Source organism: Dermacentor albipictus, chromosome 7 (genome assembly GCF_038994185.2).
Source record: "Dermacentor albipictus isolate Rhodes 1998 colony chromosome 7, USDA_Dalb.pri_finalv2, whole genome shotgun sequence".
Classification (NCBI taxonomy): domain Eukaryota; kingdom Metazoa; phylum Arthropoda; class Arachnida; order Ixodida; family Ixodidae; genus Dermacentor; species Dermacentor albipictus.
The window spans coordinates 6,947,554-6,974,583 of record NC_091827.1 but is presented as its reverse complement, the minus strand read 5'-3'; the positions used below and the strand labels follow the sequence as shown (position 1 = coordinate 6,974,583).

At 46.7% G+C, this 27,030-nt stretch overlaps 1 long non-coding RNA gene across 1 annotated transcript in view; it reads left to right on the top strand.

Moving 5' to 3' along the window:
• Positions 1–27,030, top strand: part of LOC135916473 (uncharacterized) — a 744,131-nt gene that overhangs the window by 642,611 nt on the left and 74,490 nt on the right. Inside the window, exon 5 of the long non-coding RNA XR_011507319.1 lies at positions 24,549–24,676. This is a non-coding gene — a long non-coding RNA (uncharacterized lncRNA). The remainder of the gene's footprint in view (positions 1–24,548; positions 24,677–27,030) is intronic.

Genomic DNA, 27,030 nt, shown 5'->3' with positions numbered 1-27,030 from the left:
ACCTTACTCTCGGCAGCTTTTCTCTGTTCCACTTAACCTCTAATGATCTTTCCTGGCCTGGAGAACGCGTTGACCTCCATGTTCAGCTGCTTCCTGTGTAATGTTTTCTCTAGGCTGAAAAACAGCCGCTGAGCCCATTCACGAGCCGGTAAATTTTGCCTGAGACATGGAGTTTGATGGCGGACGGCGGGTTTCAAGATTAGTTACGGCGGATTCGCAAAAATAAAAAGGTGCGATGCAGGAAAGCTAGGCTGCGCATTGGACTCTCGGCATTAATTTCGGCTGAAGCGCAGGAATTAGTGTCAAACCTGCAAATGAGCGGGTTCATTTTTCATCGTGGTCAGGATGCGGCGTACAAGCTTCGTTTCATGACGTGGGTAATTTGCGTTGTCATCGTCGTCAACTTCATTGCTGTAAACCTGAGACAAGTGTAGGTTATCTAAAGCAATTGTAAGTCCGCCCACAGGTTATATTCCTCAAACTACAACTGTACTAAGCGCCTCTTATTGATTTCCTTCTTGCGTTTCCTTCTCCCCAAGCCACAACCACGTGAAGCCGACAGGCAATGACAACAAGAAAAGCATAGTGAAAATTACTCGTTTGCTTCAATAAAATATAGAAATTATAAATAAAGGGAAATTAGCGTGGATGAAGGAACAACTGGCCGGAGGTGAGATATTCACCCACGTTTTTTGCATTACGTGCGCAATGCTCCTACCAGCTAAGCTACTTTATTTTCACGCCATGATGTAGAACTATGGCATCGCTTTAAAAACTAAATTATGGGGTTTCACGTGCCGAAACCAAGATCTCATTTCAAGGTACGCCGTAGTGGGAGACTCCGAAAATTGAACCACCTTAAGTTCTTTAACGTGCACATAAACCTAAATACACGGGGGTTTTCGCAGTCTATCGAAATGCGGCCGTCTTGGCCGGGATTTGATCCCGCGACGTCGTGCTTAGCAGTCCAACATCATGGCCACTGAGCAACCACGGAAGTTAGCGGCGGCGTATTCCCGTCCACTTTCTTGGTTATTGTGTATGTATACCAGAGCGGACTCTGGGGATGGATGGATGGAAGGTAGGAGCGTCCCCTTTGAAACGTGGTGATGGCAGTTGCCATCATGCTCAGCTTTTATTTTTGTTTAACAGTTTTGGAGGTTATTAAAATCTGCCATTTTTTTAAATACGTCTTCCTACACTTTTAACCTTACGTCACCTCTCTGCTTTTGAGCCACCAATCCTCCAATCGCTTTTTGCTAATTTCCACCGCATATTTATTTACATGACAATTGTTATCTCGGAACCCTAGGGCCCCAGGAAGCATGACTGTGCCCGCATCGGGCATGTTAATTGGCCAGCGCCCCCACTCACCACCTTCTCAGGAACCACACAAAAACTCACGTCCTCACATTAAGCGAAGTCGTGGGTTGGCGTAATTTAGAGACAGCGGTTCAGTTCCCACAATTGGTCACTTATAAACTACAGAAGAGCACGCACTTTGGCTGGTTGGTTCATGATTAAGAGCAGTAAAGAGCGCTACACAACTGGACAAAGAAAGGGACACAGAAAACAGCGTTGTGTTCCTCTGTGTCCCTCTCTTTGCGCTGCTGTTTAGCGCTGTTTACTGCTCGTAACTTTATATATATATATATATATATATATATATATATATATATATATATATATATATATATATATATATACTTTTTTTTTCTGAAGTGGTCCGAAATAATACGCAACGGGAACAAACGTTCCGCTAAGTGACTAGAATGAGGCAAAGGGAAACGAATGTTGCCGGATACTTCAGTAGCGATATTTCACCCGAGCAGCTTAGGTGGGGTATGGTTGCTGACTGCAATAACAGATGTGTCCTCTTTAATGATGCCCTCCGAGGCTCCGTCATCAGGTTATCTCCTTCCCCTGGTGCAGGGTAGCGAACCGGAAATACGACTGCTTAACCTCGTTGCCTTTACTCTCTTCTTTTATTCACTCTACTAATGCTCAAATAAATGAATAGATGCTTAAGGATAGTCTGACCGACATGCCCACAAGTCAACATACGGTCGGTCAGTTCAGTTCAGTTTATTACCTTAAATGTCCCCCGTAGGGGCATTACATATGGGGTGGGTTTTTATAAGATAACAAAACATCGCCAGAAATAATTATTTAACAAAATGGTCAGTTACAAGTTCTGTGAATGAAGATGGACAAGTCGTATTAGTGATGTTGGCGGGAAGGCCGTTCGAGTCTGTGGCGATACGGAAGAAAAAGGAGGCTGCGAAGATTGAGAACGCTTGGTATGAGCAATCGTTAAGTGTCCACAAACGCAGGAGGTGTGCCCGTGTGATTTATCACTCCTTTTCAAACGAAATGTTAGCTGCGCACGCCTCTGGAAGGTGGTGTGTTAATATGAACAATGTTGGTTAAGCGTGCCCTAGAGGGAGGTCCGCTCAACGCAAAAATTACCCCCACCTACGACTGTCTATGTTCTGTAAGGAATTTGGTTTAGCTTTTCTTCCTACCTAAATATGGTGCATGCCCACCACGGTCGATTGGCCAATTATCTGAGAGGTATAGGCACCCCCGGCATCTTTGTTCTCGTTAGCTATAAAACTAATGGAGATGGAATCAGAATGAGCGCCGCCTGTCGAAGACTATGACGCTGAGCCACAAAGCAAAAATACCACGTAGTCCTCTTTTCGAGCTGGCCATGTGTCATTGTCAAGGCAAAACTCTCCGCCCGCCAAATGTCAGGCAGGGTGTTTCGATGAGTTATCTCGCTACGTTACCTTCCGCGTTCTGTCCGTCACACGCAACCGCCGGACACAAGCCGTGACATAAGACGTGGCGTGGTCCTGTAGGATTAATTAACGCCATGTGCTCCAATCTGCCACCTCCAGGCAGTCGACGCGGATATGCCAGCTGCGGATTACCTTTCCCTTCTTACCGCAAACGTAATCCTTCCGCGTCATGGATTCCCGTGTGCCCTCTGTGGCTCTGCTAACATTATTTGTATCTATATGTGTGAGGACTTGTCAGTCAACGTCGGAGGGCGTGTCCTTTGTCGTTCTCTAGCTGTTTCTTGATGAAGGCTTGCCCTGTCATTCAGGTTGACGGGACAAGCGCAGAACTTACTCGATGCTGGTTCTGCTGCAAGGGGTTTCGTCAGAGCAGTGAGGTACCGTTGTGACAAAAAGAAACATGGCCAACCTATGGTTAGTGCTACTACACGCAGCAGAGGAGGCAGAAGGCAAAGAAGGACAAAATGACACAGAACACGTCTGTCTTATCGAGCTTTTATTCCCAGTATTACCGAAAGAGGCCACGTGCATACGAGGGCCAACTTTGAACTGTCGGGTTTAGTGAACGACGGAGCTGAGTTTTTGCTTCTGTACTTCGGCCTTTTAATCGGACATTTATAAATGTATAAAGAGCTTCATAAATCACTTTTCTAAAATTGTGAATTGGCCAAAAAACAGAAAAGGCGTGCGTGCGTTGGTGGTATGCATCATCTTCAGTTGGTCTTCCTCATCGCAATACCCCCAGGAGAAAAAGCAGCCATCCTGGCATCTCAAGCAGTAGTGACCACGAGTGGCTCCCCGTGATGCTTCAGGCTGTCTACGCGAACCATGTCGCGTCCACCACGACGGAGGTCAGAGGGGGACATCAGTGGTACGATGAGATAATTCACCGAGGACTTGCGCTGGACAACGCCATAAGGTCCATCAAAGCGAGAGAGAAATTTTGAAGAGAGGCCATAAGCGTTCGAAGGCACTGAGAGCTAGACGAGGTCGCCGGGAGAGAAGAAAAGGTGCACACCGTGGGCGCCATGGGGCGTTCTCTGGCGCTGTTGCTCAGCGGTGGGGAAGTGGCGCGCCAACTTGCGGCACTCCTCGGCATGACATACTGCAGTCGTCCTGACATGCTGCTGCACCTAGCACATACACCAATTAAAACGAGGTTTATTGTCTAGAACAGGTGGCTTCAGCAGTTACGTCTGGCAGCGCTATCGACCGTAATTTCAGCGTGGTCTCGCATGAAGCGATCACGATCCTGCTGCTGTTTGTGGTGTGGATCATCTTCAGTTGGTGTTTTTCATCTTCTTCGTCACAATATAAGTGAGAGAGATTTATACAAAGCGGGAGAGGGAGAGAAAAGGTGTATGCAAAGGCGGGGATGTTAACTAGAGGTCGTTCTGCTCGACTGCCCTGCACGGGTTGAAGAGATAAGAGGATAAAAAGACAAAGAAGTACAAATTAATTAAACTAAGTTAAACCACGTACGCGATCATGCGGTATTACCGAAAATAGGCAGTATTGTCAAAGTTTTTCTACATAGTCCTGCTGCCCTCAGGAACTTCCCCAATGAAGATATAGATCTCAGTGCGGAGTTGCTCTGGATGTACGGCCCTATAGCATGTCGAAGCACCTCAACCGTCTGGTCTAAGAAGTATGGAAAGATCATCCAATGCACCGCTTCATATATTGAGAAGGGCCAGGGGTTTACTGTCACGATGTTCGAGGCTATGTACCAGGAGTTATTTTTTTCGTCCCATGCAAGTGTTTTTTCGGCAAGTAGATGTCAAAAAGTTTTTACCATAACGATCATCCCTCTGTTCTAGCTGTACAAGTTCTTAAGAGGGCGTTTTTTTCTTCTTTTTCTTTCAGCTTACCTTTTATTTTCCGTACGCATGTGAACGCTTGCCGTGAAATCTGAAGATTGATTGCTCTTTACAGCGGCCCGCCCTGCCATCTTTTCAGCGTCTCTATCGCCGGTGTCACAAAGTGACGAGCGCGCTACTCCCTTGAAACGCAAGTAGGGGCAATCTTGCGGGAGGCCTGGAGCACCGCCCTGGGCTGCTCTTCCCGCTCGGCACGCGAGCCTGAGAAAGAGTGAACGTCGCTCCGCCATCGAGGCGGCACTTCGCCTGCGACACTTCTTGGTTGCGGGAAGCGAAGCAGCGCTGGTATACTCCGGTTTCCAGCTCCCAGTACCGCCAAGTTCTCCGTTTTTACGCTCCGGAACTTTCCCCCATAAGAGCCTTCTCTTTTCAAATCAGTAAACGCTTCTGGGCAAGTGCCCGCTTGATAAATGCCGGCGCAGCGCGAAGTGACATCTTGAACCCCAGAAGGGCCACGTTGTATGGCCTACTGGGATGCGCACACACCATTGAAGCCCATCAAGGGTCGTCGCCGCAACACGTTGCGAGCACATCGCAACAGAGTGGAAGGGAAACGGGGTTTATGTTTTAAACCTTTTGGCACGGGCGTTGCGCTGCGCCATTGTCGTGAAAGTTCACGCGCCCTCGCGTGAGCGTTGGAGTTTCGCGGAGCCTTGATGGCAAAGTTTCAAGCAGCAATTATATAAGGCCAGCAAGCGCTTTCTTTTTCTGGATATCAGCAGGGATATCTATTCACCTCCTATCTGTCTAGGGTAAAATGCACTTTATCCCTCTAAATTAACTAATATAATTACCTTTCTTCTCTCCTTTTCCTCTATCTTTCTTTCATGCCAGGTGTTTGCACTAAACGAAAGATGCTACGTCTTTGCTGCGTGCATTTGATTCAATATACAGGAGGAAATACGGCACACATAGCTTCAGGGATGGGCTAAAATGTCCCAATAGCCCTAAATGGAACTTCACCTTCAAGTCTGCTCCATTACTAAATATCAGTATTCACTAAATAGCATACTAAATATACTAAATATCAATATTTTTGTGTCTGTATCTGTATCAATTTCTGCTGTTCAAGTTCAGGAACTAGGAACCGTAATTGTCTCCAGCACCGGAGGAGGAAGACTTAAAATTGTGCGAGCTTATATCCCGTAACTGCTCAATTTGTTACGAGGCAAGCCGTAGTGGAGGGCTCTAGATTAATTCTGACCACCTGGGTTTCTTTGACTTTCGCCCGAATCACGGTGCACGGGCGTTACAAACTCATGCCAACAATTGCTTCAACTATGTTTTTTTTTATCGTTATAAAATTATGTGATTTTACGTACCAAAACCATTTTCTGATTATTAAGCACGCCATAGCGGGGGTCTCCAGAAATTTCGACCACCTGGGGTTCTTTAACGTGCCTTTTGCATCGTGTGTGTCTGAGGAATAACATACCACATCGTCAAACGTGGCATCAACATGTCTCGTATCACTAACGCTGCCGAAAGGAATAAACAAGGGGGCTCGAAAAAGCCAAGATCCCTGCTCCACCAAGTCTCCCACTCACACACTTTACAGTGTAGTCTTACTTTAACAGATTGGTGACGACTAACAAGCTCGATGAAACGTCAACACTTGCTGAACTAATCGGGGTCTCTAACGCAAGTCAACTGAGAGCGAAATATCTTAAAGAGACACTTAATCATCCGAATATTTTCTCAAATAGCGATATTATGGTAGAGTCCTCGACTTTCAGTGGAAATTCCTTTTTGTCTTCAGCAGTTCTTAAAGCGTTAGCTTTTCTTAGCTTGTTCCTTAGTTTCGTGGTGGCGCCGTCCGCAGAGAGAGAGGGAGAGAGAAAGCAGCGCAAACTTTGGGAGTGTGCCAGAAGGTACATATATTGGTGGAAGTGTAGGGGATGTCGGATGCACTTCCACCAATGACAGAGGAAAGTTCGGTGACGTGACGCAAACCGTCGTTTCCTGCAAAACCAACACATGACGTTACCCTCTCTGCATTCCGGCTGGTGGAACCCCTTGATTGCGCCCGCAGTATCATAGAAATTTTGCTGCGGCTTGGTAACGTCCCCCCCCCCCTTTCCCTGCGTGAGTCGGTGGCGGCGCGGGTGTTTGCCGCCACGTTACGTTAACCAGGTGGTGTTTAACAGAGCGCCAGTGGTGGTGACTCACTAGAGGCGCTGCTGCGTGCCCAGCGGCGCCATTGTATGTTTAGAAAGCTGGCGAGCACTCGAGCATCAAAGAGGAGCACAGTACCTAAAACCAGAACGCTATAAAACATAATTTACTCTGAATTGTCATGGGAGCAGCACGACGTTCAGAACCCCATGCAATTCCGCTTCAGCGAGCACGAGATCTGGAGCGAAAACGCCTAGCTCGGGTCACTGTTCAACGCTTAAACGTTCGCGTTACACATTAGTAACTATCGAGTGACTTTTTTTCTCCATAATTTAATTAAATATTTCGTGTGGTTCTTCCCCATCGCCCTCCATGTCCTTACAGCTTACTGGAAGCCTTATGTTTCTTGGTACAAAAGAGGCGTGAACATGAATTACTACATATCGAAGAAAATACTAAAAAGTCTAGAAACTTAACGTAACATAGTTGCCTTCTATAACCAGAAAATATGAACAAAGAGAGCGGGGGAATGTTTTGAGGAAACTGCAGACGTGAAACGAGACTGATTTATGGGTGACCTCGCAACATGCGGTTATCGCACTCTCATTGCCCTGTTCCGTGATGTGTTTCCTCCGTCTCCGACGATCGTGCTGTTCGGTGGGCAGTTCGTCGTTGCTTTGCTTGTTGCGAACGAGAGCGGTGCGCGTCGCAAATCAGGCCAAACAATGCACGCGTAATTCGACATGTATGTAGCTGAATGTAGCAGCAGCCTTAGCAGTAAGCGAATCATGCGCAGAAACAATAAGTAATTTTCACACGTCCGTTTTCTTCCTGGAGGTATGTGCCATTTTTATTAGTTTTTCTTACTGATAGTGCGAAAATTTAAAAAAAGATGCAAATTTGGACAGAGACCGATTTACGTACTCCTCTGCCGCGGTTCTTTCCAGTGGTGGCACCTCTTACTCTGCCGCTTGCTCTGCACTTCTTCACTATTCCGTTTATTTGCCTTACTTGATAGGCTCAGCCCAATTTTAAGCACATCCCATAAAAACATGGGCAGACTCTCGGCGCTCGGAAACAAAGAAACAAACAAATAGCAACTACAAAAACGGCGACGATGACAGCAACAGTCGTGGGTGTATATCAGAGATCAAGGACAACGATAGCTAAGAGTTCGTTGACGTCGAGTGCCCTCCAGGAAACTCGCAACTGAGCTGTACAAAATAAGGAGTCCGTTCGGGCGTATGCATAATCAGCATGCTGTGTGGCACGAAATGATATCTCACTAGCCCTGTGATTATTTGGTTTGGTTATTACATCTTGTCATAAAGCAGATTTTTTTTAACACCGCGACACAGAATGAAGTATAAGAGCACAAGACAGAGTGCTCTGTCCTGAGCTCTGTTCTGTGCTTCTTCTCATTGTCCTGTGTTCCGAAAATCTGCTGTGTGACATGGTATTTCATCCACGTCAGCCTCTAACATTTATACATGCTTAGAAGGTGTTCTTACGTGCGTTGGCTACAGGGCTCACGTAACAATTAGCCCTGAAGTTTACGCTGTAGTTATTCTCGACTGATAAAAGGTTGAACACATGTTGAGCGTACGTAGAGGTTCGCCAGCAGTGGCAGTGAGTCAATAACAAATGTTTAAAGCGGCCGGGACCCCCGTGTGTAGTAGTGCGATTGTTTTGATAAACTGCTGCAACCAACCTACACTTTTTCATACTCTGAGTTTGATTCCTGATAATGCTAATCCAAGCAAGGGGAAACTTAATAGAAAGCTTTAGCTCGGGACCAACTCCAATTTCCGCATTCATATACATAAGCTTCTGTGAAACAACCGCTGGACCTATTTGAATGAAATTTTGTGCTTTTTAGGAATTGTGCTAAATTTTAGAAGCTCCAGGAAATCAAATATTAATTGGTACCTCAAATTGTAAATAGTGTTTGACAAAATTGACAAGCTGAAAAATTTAAGCATGATAACCACGAAATTTACAAATTCGTTACTTTGCAGCAAAAACAGATACCGCTGCAAATGCAACAGTTAGAGCAACCTACCCTCCAACGCTTCTACGTGTAAACAAAAAGAACAATGACCCCAATAAGGACTGCTGGTATGTTCAATGCAATTTAAGACTCTATAACAACTATCACCTCATATAAACATTGGATTTCTATATCACTAAAGACACCCATGCGTTACATTTCCTTCCGGGTATTTTAATCATCGGTGACAATCCTCTCACAAACAATTTGCTTTTTTAAATGGAAAGAGGAGACATGAGTTCGGTGAGCTTAACATCTAGGATAGCAACAATTCTGATCATGGTGTATTAGACTGATTGCTCTGAGTGATCGACGATGCAGCAGATCAGGGTTTCGCCGCCTTATTATAGAAATGATGGCGCGTTTTTAATATGAGATGTCGCATGCTCTAATTTCGTTGAGTACCCAAGGTTATGGAAGAAAAACAAATATAACAACCTCGGGAATGTGAACCACAGTAGCTTATGGTAATACGCAGCTTCCACCAACAGAAACTTCATGTGGGTTATGAGGTTCTTGTGTGTAAGTAAAGAAGATAAGGTAATCGCGAAATGTGTTCTCTGTAGAAATCAGCAAAGACAGGAGCGACATTCTGGGCATGGCGCGGTGTAGGGCTTGTCCCGGGCAATATCAATATATTATAGATGTTTGACTAATACAATGCAGTACTGTCGAAGGTATGGATGGCAACGTCTAGTCTGCCGCAGCATATTCGTCAAGCTATTTGCAAAAACAACTATAGGTACCGAGGTTTGGTCCAATACAACAATGTGTGAGTCAGCGAGCAAAAGACCTGAAAACCACTCGGACTGATGGCAGCAGCAGAAGCTCTGTCTTATTCTTCTTCCTTTTTTTTTTTTCTACTCTCGATGCTCGCAGCGCGAGGCACGAAACACACGCGCCGGAGCGCACCATATGTATAAGGCGGCCGAGAGGGAGATTGTGATGGCTGCTAGAGGCCCCCCCCCCCCCATTTTTTTAGAAGAGCAGTGGTGCAGCGGTGCAGCGGAGCCCGAGATGCAGCCTCTGATTGGGCAGATCTGTCGTTTCAGCGGTTGTAAAGTCGTTGAGAGCGGATAATAATGGCGAGATCGCTAGGTAGGCCGGTTTAACCCTGTCTATATCACGTGCGCGTCACCACATCATTGGGGCAGAGTTTAAGTGCACTACAACAATGTGTGAGTCAACGAGCGAAAAACCTGAAAACCGTTCGGACTAAGTGCAGGAGCGAAGTTTATTATTATCCTTCTTCCTTTTTAAAACGAAGCTTTCTTTGCCTCTTCTCGCTACTTTCCGTACACTGCTGTTAAACTCTTCCCGCGCGTGCCGCTTGGTTTCTTGGAACGCCACCAGATGGCGCTCGCCTCCGCGTGCTGGGAGGTGTAATTTGTGCGTAGGGTACGTGCTGTGCTTGCTTTCCTATGCGACAAAAAAATGCAGGTGCTGGGCTGTGGAGGTTGCGTGCTAGGCAGTGTGACAGTGTAAACATTACAGTCATCCATAGCCCGAAGAGAGCGCTTGGCGCTGGAGTCTCAACAGCGTGCTTGCCACGTATGCAGAAGGAGCACGTAAACACGCACCCACAAAATGGCTCCAAAGCGTGCACTCAGCGTCGAGGACACCGAAGCTCGAAAGATGCGTCGCGCGGAACAGGGGCGTTTTCGCTACGCAACCAAACGTGGTGCAGCCCAGGAATGTATCTACACAATGGATACATACAATTTTATAACAATTAATTGAATTGCATAGATCTATATAATTCAATTAAAGTTCTACACTTCAACCACGATGCGATGTTCCATGTGATGCAACGATTATGCTCAATTATCAGAGATTATGAACACTGACGCACGACAACGCCTCAAGCAAACACGTCTCACGTGTCTGCGTGTTCTGTGGGATACGAAGAAAAACAGCCGTGATGCACGCAAGGTAACGTTTAACTTCAACTCACCACTTTCGCATTGGAGTAAACGCTGAAGAATTCGCACACTTGCCGCCAACATCACCGCTAATTATCGTCACTCAAAGCAAACAGCATACGAAGCTTCGCTTGCATAGAGTCGCACAGTGCGTGAGATCTGCACATTATTTTTCTCATCTCGCAGCTCGCGGTACGAGGCAAGAGATACGTGCCCTGGAGTGGGCCATATGTAAAAGGCGGCCGAGGAAGATGAGAATGGCTGCTAGATGACCAACGGGCGAATTGCCGGCGCCTAGGTAGTCTCGACCTTCGTCAACACATTGGCACTTATCAAACGAGAATCTCTTATACGTGCGCGTAGCAATATCGTAAGGTCTCTCCTCCTGCCTCCTATCTGATCTGTCGCCAGAATAGCTGCTGCGAACTTCGTGGTTCACCAATACTGGGCACACTCGGTAACACATATTGGAGTGGCCATAACATGGGCTAGTATACCGACTTCTCATCTACTCGCACAGGAATTGTCGCAATCATTGAAGTAGCTGGTCTTAGGCTCACGAAAGAGGCACGCCTGCTTTTTTAGCATACGTGGGCGCAGGTCGTGTCCACTGCACCACTTGAGAGGGTTACCAGTGTCTGCGCGTCGGTCAGTCACAGTGCGATGATGTGTTCCACAGTGCCAAGGAAGATTTCATGAAAGCGCCACAAGATGGTTGGACGCGGCTTTTGACAAATCAGCTGCGTCTGCACCTATTATAAGAAGCGGAACAGCGAAAAAGAAAGAGATCTGCAAACTTGATTGCCGTTAATTTTTCCTGAACACAAGTTTAACACGCACATGAAGTACTCCAACGTTGTTTCCTTGTACAGAATTAATTGTTCAGAGCAGTGAGCTGTCAAGAAATAAGTGAGAGAAAGAGATAAGTTTTGGAGTATGAAAATCACAGAGGTCAGCCTAAGGCGCATTATTTTAGCCTGCTCTGCGCTCGAGGAAGGGGAGAAAGGAGGAACAAGATTAGTGACGATGAAATCAGAGAGAAGACGCAAAACGTATAAAGAGTAGAAGAAGGTAGGCCTGCTTAAGGCCGGCTTTCCGAAGATCCCCCCAAAAGAACATCTTTGACAAGAAAAAAAATGTTGTTCTTGTTCACATTTTTTAGAACTTAGCTTGAAAATGGGAGGGAGCAAACTTGTTAACTGGGGCGCGAATTTCGTGTTACAGTATATGTACTTTTTAAACAGTTTTCTTTCTTCTTGGGTAAAACAGTTCGCCCTAACTTATAGCACCATTTGGTGAATGTTAGTCAATGTTGGTGCGCTTGTGTTGGTGTGCGTATCGGGCTTCTTGATATTTTCTTCTTATCTTTCCTTTCATGTTTCAAAAAGTAACAGCGCTAAACAGACAAGGGCATAGGCACAGAAGAAAACGACACTTGCGCTGACTCACAACTGAACTTTATTTTGAGGAATGTCGCATTCGTTAAAACGCGTTACCCGAGAAGTGAAATCTTGAGGGTCTGTCATAATCTGATCAACTGGGTAAAGGGTACTGATAACGTGGAGAGAATATCAAGAGATTCAACGCGCAATTAAAAAAGACCGGTGCTGGTGCCATATTTGCAGAAGTTTTCGCATTGCTTGAAAAACACGACTATAGTAGGTAAGTGGTGCGTGTGGTGTTACGTTTCGCCTACGACGCGCGGTAAAGCCAGCGCGGATGCAACGTACGCCGGAGCTTCGTTCCAAGCGGCGGACATTTTGGCCCGTTCGGAGCGGCCGCGAGCGCGCCCCGCCGAGCGCGTCCTGGCATGATCAGTGCCACGTGTCTTTGTGTGTGCGTGTGTGTGTGTGTGCCCACGCTTGTCAAAGCGCGGCAGCCGGGGAGAGGAGCTCCCCCAGTGTGAAGCGAGGAGGTCTGTCCGGCGCCGGCCCGGCTGATGCGTCACCTCCTTGTTCCAACGTGCCTTTCCGTCCGTCCGTCGCCGCTGTCACGTGGTGTAGTCCCGTGACCTTCCCTCTTGCTCTCAAGTCCGAGAGTATAAGAGCAGCTGCCCCCGGACGCCAGGAGAGAGGCTCCGATTTCTTCTGTTGAGTAACGTGCTCTCCCGTCTCTCTACTTCGGTCGACCTGACCGCCCGCTCTTTGCGATGCTAGAATAAACAAGTTGTTCTGTTAGCAGTCGACTCATGCTTTGCTGGGACCTTCGGATGCTTCCAGTGTGCCCCAGGCCGCCAGGCCAACGCTACCCTTGGGGCTTGCGACCCATTTGCAACAACGGGCGCCAACGGTCCGGTTGCAACAGCTGGTGGCAACGCTGAGATTCCAACAGCCGTTGCCATCGGTGCGGTTCAAACATCTGGTTGCCAGCGGTGGGATCGCGACAACGGAGGCCAGCAGCGAAGAAATGCGGTTGACTGTATGCTGAGCAGCACAACGACCATCCGGGAGCAGTGCAACGAGCCCTGTGTGATGACTGGTTGCCTGCAGCGGAACGACTGCGCTGAAATCTTGGCTGCGAGGTTTGGTGAGTGCGGGACTTTCTTCTTCTGAGTTTTGCCAGGCTTTTGTTAGTGTCAGAAACAGAGCTGGTAATTGTGGTTGTCGTTGCTGCCGGGTTAGTTGCGGCAAGACAATAGTAGGCAGTAGAGAAAGCAGCATTCAGAGCAGCCATGGATTTGAAGTCGTTGCGCAAACCGAAATTGTTGGAGCTTGCAAGAGAGTTGGGTCTGGATGTTTCAGACAAACTCAGAAAACCAGAACTGCTAAGGGCTATTCTTGAGTTAGGAGCTGAGGATGACGAGCTGTCGGAATGCCTTGAGACCATTGAGGAGAGGGAGACGGCAAAAAGACAGGAACGCGAACTTAAAGAACAGCAACAGCAACAGCGAGAGAAACAAGAGAAAGATGAGCGTGGACGTAAAGAACAGATAGAACGAGAGCAACAAGAGAAACAGATAGAACGAGAGCAACAAGAGAAAGAAAGAGAGCGCGACCGTCAACACGCTTTGGAAATGAAACGTCTCGAGTTAGAGATGGAACGCGCTCGTAATGGAAGTCAGGCACACGGTGCAGGAGAACGAGTATTGTTTAAAATGACTGACCTGATGCGGCCGTTTAAGCTTGGAGAGGACATTGGTTTGTTCCTGGTTAACTTTGAGCGAACGTGCGAGAAGCAGGGGTTTTCTCGGGAAACGTGGCCACAGCGCTTGCTCACTTTGTTACCCGGCGAGGCGGCCGACGTAGTCGCTCGCTTGGAGAGAGAGGAGGCAGAGGATTTCGACAAAGTGAAATCGAGTCTGCTAAAAAAGTACAGGCTGTCCGCGGAGGCGTTCCGTCGGAAGTTTCGAGAAAATGAGAAAGGCAAAAGTGAGTCGTATACAGAGTTTGCCTACAGGCTTATGTCAAACATGCAGGAGTGGCTCAAAGAAGAGAAAGCGTTTGGTGACCACGAGAAAGTTCTGCAGTGTTTCGGGCTGGAACAGTTTTATAGTCGGCTACCTGAGAACGTGCGGTACTGGGTCTTGGATAGGCCAGACGTTAGTACGGTGGCTAGAGCCGCTGAGCTAGCCGAAGAGTTTGTGACGCGTCGGGCTCGCGGAGCTAAGGACGGTCAAAAGGGTGAATTTGGCTCTAAGTTCGAGAGGCCGAAGTTCACGCCCATGAGAGCAAAGGGGGACACACGTAGTGCGGATGCGAGTGAAAGCACTCCGACCGAACGTAAGGAGACGGCGGCAGCCGAAGCCGAACGCAGAAAGCGGTTCGAGGCGAGGCAAGCGCGCGTTTGTTATACGTGTCAGAAGCCGGGTCATTTTTCGGCGCAGTGTCCAGAAACAAAAGCAAAAATAGTGTTTTTGTCATTATGCAGCACTGACGAGAACATGAAGCTTCTCGAGCCTTACATGCGAGACCTCCTCGTGAACAGGAAGGAGTGCCGAGTGCTTCGCGATTCCGCAGCTACGATGGATGTAGTTCACCCCTCTTACGTAGAACCCGATATGTTCACGGGCGAGTGCGCATGGATCAAGCAAGCCGTGGAAGCTCACAGCGTGTGTCTGCCCGTAGCAAAAGTGCTCATTGAAGGTCCTTTCGGAGCACTTGAGACGGAGGCGGCAGTGTCATCTATGCTGCCCCCCCAGTACCCGTACCTATTTTCGAACAGGTCCGATCACCTCCTGCGCGAGAAGGGGCTTTTGTTTGGTGAGGCTAGCGTTCAGGCCTTAACCAGATCGAAGGTTCGGGAGCTCGCTGCAAAGGCGGTAGTTGCGGGGCCGACGTTGTCGAACGATGAGAAAGGGTCAGAGGCGCAGCAAGCTGATATTCAGAGCACGTCCGAACTGAATAAAATTGTGCCTGTAGCGTTGAAGGCACCAGATACTGGAGAGGAAATGTCCGATGCGGGAAAGCTAGAAGAGCTATCTGCAGATTTGCTCATAGCGCCTACGTCAGACGGACTTAATAGGTTGCTAAAAGTCAGCCGGTCGGCTTTGATAGCCGAGCAAAAGAAGGATGACAGCCTAGAAAACATACGCTGCATTGTCAAAGAAGGTATCGCCAAGAAAAATGCTCGCTTTGTGGAAAGAGGTGGGGTCCTGTACCGGAAGTATGTAGACCGCAGGGGAGTGGAGTTCAATCAGCTGATCGTGCCTCAGTGCTATCGTCAGGATCTGTTGCGCTTGTCGCATGGGGGTTCGTGGTCCGGACACCTAGGAGTTAAGAAAACTAAGGACCGTCTCTTGCAAGAGTACTATTGGCCAGGGTGTTTTCGGGACGCAGACCACTTTGTGAAGACATGCGACACCTGTCAGCGGGTGGGCAAACCAGGGGACAAATCGAGGGCGCCGTTGAAGTTGGTACCTATCATTACGGAGCCTTTTAGACGGCTCGTTATTGATACAGTGGGACCTCTGCCGGTAACAGCCACGGGGTACAGACACATTTTGACTGTGATCTGCCCAGCGACAAAGTTCCCTGAAGCAGTGCCGCTTAAAGAACTCAGCTCAGTTGAGATAGTCAATGCACTACTGTCCATAATTGCGCGAGTTGGTTTTCCTGCGGAAATCCAATCAGATCAGGGCACAGTGTTTACTAGCGCTTTGACGACAGCTTTTCTCGAAAGGTGCGGAGTAAAGCTGTTACACAGCTCAGTGTACCACCCCCAGTCGAATTCCGTTGAGAAGCTCCACTCCGTCATGAGGCGCGTGTGGAGAGCATTGTGGTTTGAACAACAAACTGACTGGGAGCTGTTTCTGCCTGGGGTGATATTTGCATGGAGGACCGCGCCGCATGCCGCTACGGGGTGTTCGCCAGCTGAGCTCGTGTACGGTCGCTCGCTGCGATCTCCGCTTCGCAAGCTTCGAAACGGATCACTGCCCTCTCCAATGGCTGCAGACCATCTGTTTCACAAATGGCCGCCTCCTGCGCTGGAGCCTCGCTATGCAACAACATTCTTTTTAGGTGCGTTACAAAAAGGGGAGTCTCAACGGTAACGCCGATGGCTTAAGTCGAAGCCCCTAACGTGGGAATCAGCCTCAAAATTGTTTGTTATTGATGTTTTTCTTCCTGAGGCAGGATTTTTAACATATTGCTTTTGTGTAGTGTTTCAACGTGATGATGTGCTTTTCTAGTGCAATTTTCCAATTTGTGGACGCGTTCTGAGTGCTGCTAGACTACTGTAAGGAACTAGGCAGTAGTATTAAAGGGGAAAGAGCCTGGCATGGCTTAGTGAGGGTTGTGCCGTGCTTGCTGACTGAGCGGCTGAGTTTCGGCGTAGTTCTAACGCTTGCTGGGAACGAGAGAAAAATGAGAACTCTCCCGAAGTCACTTTGCAGTGTCCTGTGTGAACCTGAACGTGAGAACGAGGCCTTCTCGGTGCGCTGCGCTCAAGAAACGCCGAGGGACGACCGACTTCGGTTATGAGCATCATCGAGCGACATCCCTCCGGACAGCGGATGCAGTCCCCTGACCATCGGGATCTCCCTCCCCCGGCGGGGCGGTCTGTTACGTTTCGCCTACGACGCGCGGTAAAGCCAGCGCGGATGCAACGTACGCCGGAGCTTCGTTCCAAGCGGCGGACATTTTGGCCCGTTCGGAGCGGCCGCGAGCGCGCCCCGCCGAGCGCGTCCCGGCATGATCAGTGCCACGTGTCTTTGTGTGTGCGTGTGTGTGTGTGTGCCCACGCTTGTCAAAGCGCGGCAGCCGGGGAGAGGAGCTCCCCCAGTGTGAAGCGAGGAGGTCTGTCCGGCGCCGGCCCGGCTGATGCGTCACCTCCTTGTTCCAACGTGCCTTTCCGTCCGTCCGTCGCCGCTGTCACGTGGTGTAGTCCCGTGACCTTCCCTCTTGCTCTCAAGTCCGAGAGTATAAGAGCAGCTGCCCCCGGACGCCAGGAGAGAGGCTCCGATTTCTTCTGTTGAGTAACGTGCTCTCCCGTCTCTCTACTTCGGTCGACCTGACCGCCCGCTCTTTGCGATGCTAGAATAAACAAGTTGTTCTGTTAGCAGTCGACTCATGCTTTGCTGGGACCTTCGGATGCTTCCAGTGTGCCCCAGGCCGCCAGGCCAACGCTACCCTTGGGGCTTGCGACCCATTTGCAACAACGGGCGCCAACGGTCCGGTTGCAACAGCTGGTGGCAACGCTGAGATTCCAACAGCCGGTGCCATCGGTGAGGATCAAACAGTGGTCATGTTCCCTCCCAGCAAACTTGCTACGATTTGTTTCCGTTTGCACAAAAAAAAAATCACTGGGCCATGGCAAAAAATGCAGTTTCTGTTCCGAGAAGTTAAACATGTATACTTTCGATGTAGATCGTAGATCTTTCGTTGCGTACAGGTTGCAACTGTGGCGCAGGAATGTTTATGCGGCCTAGACCGGTCACTGTGTGAACAATAGGTTAAAGGAGCACTTGTCGTCATTAAAGAGTACGGGGGCTTTGCACTTGCCTTTGCACTGTGTAGAGCAGTGTGGGTGCCAAGCGATAGTAGAAAAAACGGCTTGTTCTGGCATAAGGAACAAAGCACAAGGGAGCTTATGGAAGCCTTTTATATTGATAGGGAAGTGGAAAGGTGTTTTAGTAAGCCGTCTCTCGTTCTTAGTAACAAAGAGTTAAGATATATGCAAGAAAGTGTATCATGTTAGACTGTTGGTAATTTGAAGGGGGAGTCTTCTATCGTCATTATTTTTATGTTATTTTATTTTTGTGACGCGCTTGTTTATTCCATGTGTGGCTACACATGTCACCAGGATCGCTCCTGCTGGGCATGTACAGTCGCTTAGTTGTTGCTCTGTCGGCGCGTGCTTATAAATGTGACATTCCTCCAAATAAACTTCAGTTGTGTGTCAGCGCCAGTGTCGTGTTCTTTGCTTATGTCCTTGTCTGTTTAGCGCTGCTACTTTTCGAAACATGAACTGCCACCAACTCATTCAAGTTTCCCTTCTAGTACAGTTCCTTTCCTTTACTTATTTTTCCTTTAGTACTGAAATGAAATTTTAGCATAGCCGGCTCTAACGTGGCCTATCTTCACATACTTCTACATCTAATACCCGCCGTGGTTGCTTTGTGGCTATGGTCTTGAGATGCTAAGCACTCGGTTGCGGGATCGAATCCCGGTCACAGCGGCTGCATTTCGATGGGGGCGAAATGCGAAAACACCCGTGTACTTAGATTTAGGTGCACGTTAAAGAACTCCAGGTGGTCAATATTTCCGCAGTTCCCCCCTACGGCCTACCTCATAATCATATCGTGGTTTTGGCACGTAAATACAACATAATCTAATCTTCTGCATCTAAATAAAAATAATAGTATTCATCCCTGCAAGCAGCTGCAAGTGCGGTGATTCAGAGTAATGTTCCCGCCGAGTAATTGCCGACATCGAGGACCCACAGCAACGTATCTAGGCGACCACGCCTAGACATTTATTATTCTCTCCGGGGTTTACAAAATGGTCAGCCTATATCCCTCAATGACATCGCGCACACAGTTCGCAGTCAAGTTTCGCGATCATTCTTCCCAATTTAGCCGTCGACTGTGACACTTAGCACTCAGTCAGTTGCCTGGCGAGAACAGTGTTCTGTGTGTGGACGGCTCATACCGACTATAAGCGAAAAGCCGCGTCATCGCTGGTGGTCGCGAGCTAAGCGCGCTTCGCGTTGCTCAGAGCTTGCAGGCCTCGAAAGCGAACAGCTTAAGTCGTGCGTTAAAAGTTATCAGGCAATCCCCGCGCTCTGGTTGTTTCGTAGGCCACACTGGAAGACGATAAAGTGTGCACGGCGGCGTTTGAAGGTGATGGATGGCCCTCGGTCGACCAAGTGGGTTGAGTGGAGTAGCAACGGGTTCCGAAAACACGCGACGTCGTTCGTCCTGCAACCCACTTAAACCGGTCATCGCGCACATTAAAATGCAGAGTGTGCTCGATGCGCGCAAGATTCACACCGGGTTAACAGCGTCCTAGACAGCGTGACAGATGCACGAAAGCGCTGGCAGTGGGATGTTTTGGCAACTAGCACGCGTCTTTGCTTCAATACTGCACCCTGACCAGAGTTTTGGAGGACGCGCAGCAACAGATAAGTGTCTGGTATGTGTGATTCAACGCCCGCTAATGACAGGAGTGGATGGCGGGCGTACCGTCCTGGGCAAAGATATGCAAGGGATGTCTTCTAAAGACCAATGTCAACACGTACACAGCTCAAGAGCGCTACTGCCCTGTCAACATCGAGATTCCAGTAGTCAACCCTGTTCTACCGCTGCATTTGTCATGAAGACAACTTTGGCGAACATTCCCTGCTCCTGTTGTAACTTTTTATTTTCACCTCTCGACCTATTCATCCCGTGATTTAGGCCGTGATTTTTCATGGTGAAAATGATGCGTGTGGCTTTGAAGGATACGTTCCCTTTAGTCAGACAAGTACTCTGCTACAAGAATCTGTTGTGCTAGCGGTGGCGTAGCAGTGGCTGTACCGTTGCGCTGCTGAGCACGAGGTTGCCGGTTCAATCCCGGCCGCGGCGGCCGCATTCCGCCGCATGGCGTCGGAATGCAAATCTGCCTGAATATCATGCTTTGCGTGCAAGTTAAAGTTAATTACTCAGAATAATTCTGGTACCCTCGACTAACACGTCCTTCCTAAGACCCACTCTGCAGCTTCGGTAGGTTACCCTCTTCCCATCCCAATTATTTATTTATTTATTCATTTATTTCTTTATTTATTTTGGCAGTGGTGACTGAGTCAAACTTGTAATATCTGTATGTACTTGAACAGGCAGTTAAATTTTTTCTTTCTCTGCGCACGCATAACTTCAACATCGTGTGGAAGTTGAGCCAGTCAACTCTGCTACCAGGAATCGTTTGGTGAGACTACCACACATCAGCTGTGACAGAAACGAATGGGGAAATCTTAAAGCACGCCGCGTTCTATACAAAACCTTTTCTACTGCTTCGCCGGTCTGACCCCTCGAATCGCATCAGTACGCACCAAGCTTTGCGTGACCAAGTGCGCGTAACCGATAACGCCTATGCCCCAACTTCGTAAATCTCGGTCTCTTCTCTCCCCTTTCCTTTATTCCGAGTGCTTTTAAAAGCAAACACAGTCATTTATTTTCTCTGAGCTGTCCCTAAAGCTCAGAACCCCACCCGAGTGTGTTCTTTCTGTGTTTGTGATGATGGGGCAACGTCCTTGGATGTTCCAGGATACTTGTGGCCTTGCCTCTCAGAACAGTGGCGCACATTAACGCTTCCACCGCGTTCGAGGCAAGATAGTTGAGATCCCTGCGCGGGAAAGCTAATGCCAATTTACGATGCCTCTCCCACGGTCGCTAACCTTTTACGTGGTGGGTGATGCTACGCAGATGTGTGTACGTGCTGAGAGGTGGTTTCCTGCTCCTGTATCGCATCGGCCCGAGTCATTGGACATTATGTGGCACCACGGTTGGCTTGATCTCGTAGTTTATTTGCGCGCATAGATCTTCCTGCTCTTGCACCTAAATGTCTTAGTCCTGGTCCTGCTCGCAGTGCCGGATGGAGATCTCGTGATTGTTTTTCCGCTATATCCATTTTCTGTATACAGCTATAACAATATGTCACAGGGTATGTCTCGGGCTTGGATGCATCAAGTGTGTTTTTCGTACATAGCTTTGGGTTAGAAAGTTTCAACTGGTTCAACTTTCTTTTGTTAATATATGACGAAAAGAGGGAGTTTCAATTGTATTACATGCGTATAAACCTGCTTTCTTGTTCTATAGCATTATAAGAATATTATATCTTCATCAGATTATATTCAACGCCAAGCTTTAATTTCTTTTTTTTTGTCCACAGTGCCCCAACAACTTAGTGATGCCGTGCAGCTTGACAACCAGACAAATTCATCTTTCCTATTCAAGATTGTCCTGTTTTAGCTTTTCGCATTATTTCAAGGCATTTATAGCACCTTTGATGTGCCATTTCATCGACTATGCCTGGATGTGGTCTATGCACACCTCCCCTCCTACATAGGGTCAAGAAGAGGTCGTCCGCTGCTTGTACTTGCTGTAAAAGTCCGAATGCGTCTGTGCAAGACGGGCCCGTCGAGTGTCCCCGCAATACTAGTGCCAGCGAGGGACCTCGCGCAATCGCTTGAACCAGCTGGATGGTTGTCCTTTATGCGTGGAGGAGATCTTTGGTCCCTGGTCATGCTCAGGAAAACAAACGTACGCTGTCACAGCTTTTCGTAACTTTTTATAGATAGTGACCTTATGCACTCTGTCTGAAATGCGATCGATCGTGAATGCACTCATATTCCGTCTTGGTGCCCGTTTATGTGCCGTTGTACTAATATCGCTGCTGTCTTTGTACGTAGCAACATCTCTACAACACATTGAATGTAGTACATGCAGTGATTTTTTAGGGTAGTTTTTTCTAGTCTATTTTTTTTGCTGCGTGCAAGGCTATTTTTGTTTTGTTTGTCACATAGTACCTGCAAAGGTAGTGACATTTCTGGTGAGGCGCGCTTCGATTGGGCGTTGGCGTGCTACTGATGCATAGCGCTATGACAATGCCTATTGTACAGCAGCATATGCCGCAGTTACTTGATGTTTTACACCCTAACTTATTTTCGTTTGTGTGCTTGTTTTCTTTCCCCTTTATTGTTTTTTTCGTTTGACATTTCTTAGTGGCTGGAGTTTCTTTTTGATGATTGCAATGGCCGGTCCTTCTGTGGCTTACGTCTCCAGGATGCCATCATTTAATGAACAAGAACTACAAATTACATGCAGAGACTTTTGTAAAGCCCACTTGCGTCATATTTACTAATTTCAGTCGACACTTGCTTTTTTTTAACACCGACAGTTTTCCCGGCGGTATATGAGTGAAATTAAGTGAAATGGTTCGGGCAGTCCTCTTTTGGGAAATTTAGCGATGGTTTCCAGAAATTTCATATAACAGATTTGTTGTTTCTCGTCTCTATTTATTTATTTATTTATTTATTTATTTATTTATTTATTTATTTATTTATTTATTTATCTTAAAGACAAAGGAGTTGAGGAGAGGCAGTCTGCTTTCCCTTATGCAGCAGTGACCTAAATTGTGCACGCTTTACAGGGGCAAAAAACAACGTTTTTGTAGGGCTCGGCGATTTCGGCGTGTATTTTCCAAATATTCACTATATTTCCGTACTCTAAGGCCGGACGCCACGGACTTACGCTTCCAAAACCGGCACAGAACACTCTTTCTCGTGGCCAAAGCAGCCTGTCGAAACGCTTGGCGCTTTTCCATCCGCAGTGGCACTAGAAGAAACGGACGCATCAGAAACGCTTCAATTGCAACACGGCACTGCGTATCACCACTGAAAACGTAAACAAAAAATATATGTATCACGTAGTGCTTGTAAATATGTGTTTATAATGCACAGCCTTGTCTATGACTCACTGAAGATAGAATTCTTTCTTTGTATAACATGCTGCTCTTTAATACTAATACTATACCTCGAAAAATCACACTTCTTATGCACACGCGCATGGCTCATGAGCCCATCACACCAAGAATACTTCGCTTTACGTAGGTTTGAAGTGGATGTGAGCCTGCCCGGTATTTTTTTTATTCCTGTTGTTTTCCTGAAAGTTCAGTTTCTTTTTGTAGGTGAATATACTTTTCTACTGGCCGTTTCATCGTTTCTTCTCGCCAAGAATCTAGCTCTCTAGTTGGCGCTCATCCGTGTCGCATAACCGCAGACGGTGCTCTTCAACACTCTACTTGCATGCAGCATGCGCAATAATAAAGTTTTCGAAACAAAATCTGAAGGATGGGCACACTGTCATACGGCGATGTGACTATGCAAAATTACTAGAGTGAATTTCATAATCAAGAACAAATAGGATCAAAGTTTATTTATAGCATTATGCAAGTTCAGAATTTCAACACATAGTACAAAGAGAGAGATAGAGAGACGGAGACAAAATATAAGCACGACCCCACGCTACCATCACAGAACTTCATCTTAACAACTTTCCAAAGCATAACAAAAGGACGAAACACAAGAAACAATAAGGCAAGACGCTTACTGGAAAATGAAAATTTTGATTTTGGAATTATCTGGGGTGTGGTATTTAGGTGTCGTATCTGTCGCTTGTACAGAATGCGCGTGCTATCCCATGTTTAATGAAATAGAGCTTGCTTTCGGAAGTAATAACCACCTTACACGAGAATTGACAGAGGCCTATCATATTTAAAGAAGGAAGAGAGGTGGTTGTGTTAGTCACTCTTCTGTTTTGTTAAACGTAAGGAGTTTGCTTTTTCTGATTTTTAACACACCTGCATGGTCAGATTACTTTTTTTACGATTAACATGAGGTTATCACTGATTCTTGCCTCTCCGCATGTGCGATCACATTATTGTGTATGTATGTGACGCGTGTATAATATAATTTTACAGAGAAGCTGCATATATAGCTACCCTGCGGTGGTTGTGGATGTCCGTATGTCTACAAGCCGCGTCGACACGAAAAAAAAAATTGCTTTTCAAGTTTCTCGCGAATGGTCTGTAGCTCTCAATCTAATGTAGGCATCTTGGAAAGATCATACTAAAATTGGCCGCTAACACGACTCTATCATTATGCCGAGTTTTATTTACTGGTCGTAATTAGTTATTTGGCAATGAAGTTGTAAATCTAACAGAATTCTCGTCTGCTGTCCATAGATGGCCGTCTACGGAGGAAATTTGATTACAGAAAACGACTGTAACTCTTGTTTCATTGAAATCATCACGAAACAAATTATATGAAAATTAGCCACTAAGACGGCTCTAACATTGCGCCGAGTTTCATCTACTTTTCCTAGTTGCATAGTTCAAAGTGAAGTCGTAAATATTGTGCAATTCCAGTCTGCTGTCAATACATGGGCTTCTATGGGAGGGAAACAGATAACCACATTTTTGTAATAATAATAATTAATGCCTCTGTATTCACATGCGCGTCGACTGAGGTAAAACGTGCCACAGCTTCGCTGCTCGTCCTTCTTCACAAAGTGGAATAGCTGATAAATTTATTTTATTTTATTTTTCACATGCGAGCAAGCGCCTTGTCCGGTCGTTTCTTGTGTCTCGTTTTTCCTTGTGTAAGGTCGACTGAACGGTGACATAGAAGAAACAAACACGCAGAGACAGCGTATCTGTTTCTTTCTACATCCTTCTTCAGACGCGCTTACGTATTCTATCATGCATTCAAACCAAGTTCGTCCTTCCTATTGCGCTTTAAAAAGTTGTTAAGAGGAACGTCAACCACTTAGTTTTGTCTTTTTTTTCATTTTTCTATATCACAGAACGTGTCCACTTCATCCGCCACGGCGCCTGCAAAGCGAACACTGCAATGACATGGGCTTGGGCTCCCCGAGACTTCTCTTCGCATACTCCTCCCTTTCCATGCTCCTCGTCTTCGTCACAGCGACAGGTAAGAGGGATGAAAAAAATGTGTAATGATTATTTGGGCGGCAGGCTAGGGCGTGACCTTGACGTCATAAGGCACCCTCTATCACAACGCATGTAGTCTTGCAGATGCGCGGCAAACGCAGATTTAGCTCTCAGGTAAATGTATTCATTTATTCAGATTACCTTACAGCCTCCTTGTAGGAGCACAGTGTAAAGGGGGCATTAACATAATAATTATAACAACTAGCAACAAATACAGTAAAAAATCATATATATATGCGGTAAAATGCAAAGCGACAGTGAAAAAAGAAGGCAGCACAACACGCGAAAAAAATAACATGTGCTAAGCTGTGTACGAAATAATTGGTAGAGCATCGCACGCGAAATGCGAAGGTTGTGGGTTCGGTTCCCACCTGCGGCAAGTTGTTTTTTCATCCACTTTAATTTCCATTAATTTATCGTTTCTTTATTTCATTTATTAAGCACAAGTAATTTCCCCTATGTTGTCCTTGGTGTCAGTGTTTGTTGGCTTATGATATGTCTGATATATGGTATTATATGAGGTCTCACTCTCAATCTTGTAAGTTTTGAAACCTCCTTCTGTATTTATATGTCATATGCAATGGTATTACATGTATTACATGGTATAACATGTACTTCAATCACCAAGATATGAAATCTTGAAATCTTGAAACTCCTTCGTCAGTTGCTTAATTATAGGGTGTGCGCATCTGCAATACAAATGAATAATACAAAATCATTCAATTCGGTCGAACGATAGCCTATTGAGCACATTTGTGCATTTACCAGTATTTCAAAACAGAAATCAGAGACTCCCCAAAGTTGAAACCTCCTCCTATTAATTGTCCTATAATTCAGGCACCATCGCTGACACACGTTTAATACCCACGGTTGCTCAACGGCTATGACGTTCTACTCAGAGCACGAGGTTATATTTGTAGCTGTGGCAGCCGCATTACAATAGTACCGTAATGCAAAAGCGCCCCTCTACTTGATTTTACACGCACGTTGAAGTCCCTCAACTGATCGAAATTATTACGACTTCTTTCACTACAGCGTCTTTCATAACCTGTGTGTTGCATCGGTATGTTAACTTCCACTATTCGATTCGACAGACGCTTCGCAAGAGTTTCATTGATGCGCTCTGGAGTTGAAGCGGCGTATTATGAAAGCGCACGCTTCTTTTATGCACATGCTCTACCTTGCTGCGAACTTCACACAAGGGAATTCGCCTCGGCTGTTCTCCATGCCGTGTTGCGCAATGACTGAATCTAGGTAGAGTATTTCGTGTTTTCCGTCGACCCCATCGACTATGTTTCAATGAGGGACGCAGAAGTGATAGCCTAACACACGAACCCACGCATACACCTAAAAATTGAATGTTGCGTTTTAACAACGTAGCACCGCGGGCGAGTCCTGCAATGAGCCGCTCTGAAAAGCGTATGCTGTTTCCAGGGCCTCACTCGTTTTCCAAGCTACACATCCAACTGGCTTGATTGTTTCCAGTGCTGTTTCTGTCTCTAACGCTTGCCTCTGTTCGGTTAGTTGTTGTTGTTTCCTGGCTCAAAAAGTCCTTGCTATTAAATCCTACTGTTTTTAAATGGGCAATTTTCTGTCTTTTTTATGCCTTTTTCGATTAAATACCTACTCTTGCGTCTTTTCGTGTTTCTTACTTTCTTACTTTGATTGCTGTGGCAGTATTTACTCCAGTACTATAGATAATTTTATTCTTTCATTCCAAAAATTGCTGTGTCAAGTGAAGGTAATGAAAAACGGAGGTTAGTGGGATAAAAGTAGCTAAAAGCCATGGTTAATAAGTTCGAACAAATAAACGCTAAACTGCAGTGACCGAGAGTCATAAAAAACTAAAGCAGCTATGGTGGAAAGTTTCGCAATAACAGAAGTAGCAGGTGAGCATCCTTCTTGATGAGGATTTCATTTTGCAGTGATAAAAGGTTCTTCATGAAGGGAAATGGGGAAAGAACCCCGGGGGGCCAGCTGCTAAACCTGTTAGCGTTGTTTAGCTCAGCTGGCTACTTTGTGTAAATATCACTACCCTGGCTGCTTCTATACCGGAAGCTTCGAAGTTTTTTTTTTTTCTTGGGCGTAACATGAAAAGTTTTGATTTCGCTTGTGCAAGAGTTCATGCGAAAGCCGTTGAGGAGAAAACGCGGCCATACAGCAAGATATGCAGCAGAGAAAATGCAGGATGCGCCAGTACGCTGAAACCTCAGCATCGCGCTTTCTGGTGCGCTTGTTACGTCACCCACGCATGATCCTTCAATGCGCACCGCATACGCGCACCTTTTGCATTGCCCTCGCTTCAAGTATTTTCGCAGCTGTGTGGCCAATCCC